Below are 4451 nucleotides of genomic sequence, written 5' to 3'. Positions count from 1 at the left end.
ACCTCCCTCTGGTTAGGGAAGCACCTGCCCTAAGCTACATCCAGCCATCTCTTCGAGGTACTGCAAGTACTGTCAGGCAAGACTTTCCCTGACATGTAGCTGTGCTTGATCAAGTCCACATTTCACTCCTTTTTGGTGTCCATTTATGTGATGACATCAAACTATATATATTTTTTTTCAATAAAAGACGCACATCTCTGAGTGTTCCAACCTTGTCTAGAAACTATAGGATAAAACATCCACAAGTTTGGATGGTTAATTTACATGTGAGTTAGACTCAGTCATGGTGCCGAGATACTGTGTGTGGGTGAACATTATTCTGGATGTTTCTGTGAGAGTGCCTTTGGATGAAATTTATATTTACACGGAATGAAGCTGATTACCTGTCACAACGTGTGGGATTCCTGTAGTCAGCTAAGTAGAAGAAAAGGCAGACCTCCTCCAGCAAGAGGGAATTCTGGCAGCAGGTTGTATTTGGATTAGAGCTCAGCCCTTTCCCGAGTCTCCAGCCTGCTGGGCTCCCTTGTCAGATTCTGGATTTGCCAAAGCTCACTTTAAAAAAAAAATAGGATTCAGGGACACCTGCTTCACCCTGGCATGGGAGACTATTTGGAACGGTTGCAGCAGCTAAGGCACCCCTGCAACGGGGTATTCCTGTGTGGTAGACACTGGGCTCAACTCTGGACACAGCATTGGCAAGTGGGAACTCACAGCCAGTGTGGTGTGGTGGCTAGTGAACAGAAGACCACCAAGAGGAGCATCAGGGATGAGATGGTCCAGGTGATGGACACCACCTGGGGATGGAGCAGCATGCAGAACCTGATGAGCTACTGGGTTATCAGGTACTGAGGGTGGAGGCTTTCTGCTAACTAGACTTGGCAGGTTCATTACTAAAACTGGAATTTATGAGCAAGTGCCCAGATAGGCCCAGGAGAAGCTGCAGGAGCTTCACTAGAGTTTGGGCGAGCAAACAGTCTTCATCACCCTCCTCAACTGTGTGAGCCAGTTCCTTAAAACAAAGTCCTTCTGTGTTTGCACACATGCTTGCACACATGGTTGTGTTTCTGGGGAGCCCTGACTAGTGCAACTCTTGTTACTTTACACTGTTTGACTCTGTAAGACATAGCAAACAACACCTACTGAAATTTCAACAGCACCATTGCAATGCAGGTGGTTTTCAAAGAAATCTTTGTCCTTGGGTCTTTGAGAATGAGGAGCATTGTGGTGTCACAGGACAGTTGACAATGACAGGGCAGTGGTGTCTCTGGGGCTGGTGGGTGGCACCCTGTCCTTCTCTGTCTTCAACTTGGCAGCCTTTGTGGAAAGCAGCTCGGGAAAAGTCCTGCCAGTGGGATCTAGGACCAGACCTGTGGATCTAAGACCAGACGTGAAGATCACTTTCAGTCCGTGAAGTCATACCTAGGAGTGGCTTTCTGTTTTTCCTTCCCTTCAGCTGGCTCGAATTTCCCAGAGGGTTCAAAATAACACATCCCAATTATTGGCTTTCCACACTGTACGGACAGCTTTCCTTGGCACACTGGTGGTCCTCAGGGGCGAGCTTCAAGGTCATGGCTTTTTTTTTTTTTTTTTGAAGAAAAATTGTCATGAAAGAAGCACTAAAAGGAAAGCACAGTGTCCCTGGTGAACAATGAGAGTGATCAACAAGGATCTTGGTTTCTTCTTACCTCAGGAGAAAATCTAGACCACCTCGATGGTGTTGTGCAGTGTCTGGAAGGGTGACAGAAGGCCTGGACATAATTAAGAAAATAATGAGCCTTTGTTGATGGGGACTTTGACTACATCATGCTACTGGAATAAATCAGAGTGATTCTTAGTGATTTTAGATCAGTTGGTGACCTCACCTGATGGGTCGCCAGAACCTGCAGAGGAGCAACCAGATAGCTGCTGAAGAGGGGCAGATGGAGAAATCTTTGAATATTTCAAAGGAAGATTATCTGAAGAAATAGAAAAAATAAAGGCACAAAAGAGGCCAAAAACTATTGGAAGTGGTGAAAGACCAACTTGAGGCAGATAAGAAATGTCTAAAAACCGTGCTGCTTAGTGTAAGTTGAATCCAGCGATCATAGATGAGGACGGGAGATGAGATTCTTAGCATTTGAACCAATGAGGAGTTGTGAACTCATCTGGGACCGAAGGATGGGAGAAGCGCTCTGCTGTGTCTGCACTGGGAGAAACTCTTTGACATGGACAATGTACTTAGATGATAGAAGAATGCATGTCAGTTTCAGTCATCCCATTGCCAAAGTCCTGGGGGAAAGGAACAGGTGGGAAACACAGCAAGAGCGATTTCAGTGTGTGAGAAGAAATAGGGTGAACTGGTTCTGGAAGTCAAAGTCCAAACAAAGTTACAGTCACTAAAGTAACAGCCATCTAAAGTTATTAGATGAGCAGACAGAAGATTCAAAATCAAGTCACTCACATGCAAATTAAAACACAAGAAGCAATCCATTGCTGCTGTGAAAACCGAAACAAAACCAAGGATGAAGAGTTGAAGACTAACTGCCAATCAAAAACACTAACTTGGCTGTCCACCAGGAAAAGGGTTTTGGGCTCTGTGAAGAAAGCTGCTGGGGTTGGGGGTGGAGCAGAGAGGGGGTGTGGGAGAGAGAGAGAGAGAGAGAGGGAGAGAACACATGGTTTCAAAACCTGAGTGGAAGCTGATTCCTCAAGGGATGACCATCATAAAGCCAATCCCTATTGTTAAAAGATAAACTGGGCGTGGTAGTGCATGCCTGTAATCCCAGTGGCTTGGGAGGCTGAGGCAGGAGAATCACATGTTTAAGGCCAGCCTCAGCCACTCAGTGAGGCCCTAAGCACTTTAGCAAGATCTGGTCTTAAAGTAAAAACTTAAAAGGGCTGGGGATGTGGCTCAGTGGTTTAAAAGGTCTTGGGTTCAATCCCTAGTAAAACAGCAAAAATAACAACAAACAACGTAGGCACTGTAAAGATTTAATCCGAGCAGACCACTGTGGCATCTGGCAACACCAGATGAGAGGGCCACAGGAGGAACTACAGGTGTTCAGGAAGCAAGACACAGAAAAGGCATTTGACTGATACTAGTTTAATACCCCTAGTTAGAGGTCAGTTTGGTGGTTTCTGATTGGTGAGTCTTACTTTCAGTAAACTTAATTTACTGTTTACAGTGAACTTCAGTTTGTATAGGAACCCAAGGTATGGGAAAGTCTCAGCCTACTAACCACCCAATTAACAAGGCAGCAACCAACACTACAAGAAAGAGATACCAAGATATTTGCTCTTATGTAAGAGTACAAAAAAAAAAAAAGTAGAGGTTTCTGAGTTTTATAGAAATGGTATAATGCTAATGTTAACACGTTGAATCAAAGGCAATTGAATATGTTTATTGCTCTTAGTAATAATAACTGATTTCACTGGTGATACACAAATAAATATAACTAAATATAGGATATGAATAAATATAATATGCTTACAAGTAAACAGTATTACCTTGTAATACAAATCATACCTAAGTTTTATAGGTGCAATCAGTCTACTAATAAAAACATTCAGATACAATGATAAATATAGGTATGAAAATATGTCAAGGTTTCTGGAAGATGGTATCGATGTACCTGTCCTTATCCTCCTTATTGGAATAAGCCCCCTGGATGTCATATGTAGGATGGACATAAGAAGACCCCGAAAGATGGAGAGTGAAATGCACCCTGTTGCTTTGGACGTGTAGCTCACCATGGCCCAAGTGGAACGCAGAGCAAAACCGGAAGTGATCAGGAGGCGGAAGGGGCGGGGCTTCCGCTGTTCCGGTGGAGGGCACGTCCGACCTAAAGGCCTTGCTAACTCCTAGTAGCTGCAAGCGTGCTGGGGACCAAGCCTTGAGCACAAGGACCTGGGGGACATTTAAAATCCAAACTGTAGCAGCGGGGAAACTAAGAGAAATCAACCTAGGGCAGTTTGTGTTTGCACTGTCGGGTGGAGAGCCATGAGAAACCCCAGCAAGTATTCCGGACGAGAGATCTAGACAAAAACAGACTGTGAGCCCGGAGAGCAGAGGCCGCCCAGCACCCAAACAGTGGGCCCGCGGCTGAGGGGCAGAAAGGGTCTCGAGAGCTGAGAGCTGGAGGAGGGGCAGGCGCACGCAGAGAGAAGAGAAAGGGCTAGAGCACTATGGAGAGGGAGAACTGGAGGGAAGGAGTAAAATGGTGCTCAAATAAAAAGCGCGAGCTCACCCCTTTTTTAAAAAATCACAATTTACAAATTTCTTGGCGGAAAGGATGCAAATGAATAGTCGACCTGGTTTATCAAAAGATACAGGGCTCCTTTCTCAAAAAGAAGAAAAAGCGAAAGAGGCGAAGGTGTCCTTCCAGTATTCATGGGGTCTCAACTTCAGATGAAACAGGAGGAGAAACTTGGAAACTGCACCGGCGGCTGTGGGATGCACAGGACCGCAGGGC

This window comes from Marmota marmota, unplaced genomic scaffold, assembly GCF_001458135.2.
Source record: "Marmota marmota marmota unplaced genomic scaffold, marMar, whole genome shotgun sequence".
NCBI lineage: Eukaryota > Metazoa > Chordata > Mammalia > Rodentia > Sciuridae > Marmota > Marmota marmota.
The sequence above is the reverse complement of the archived record's forward strand: the minus strand, read 5'-3'. Positions refer to the sequence as shown.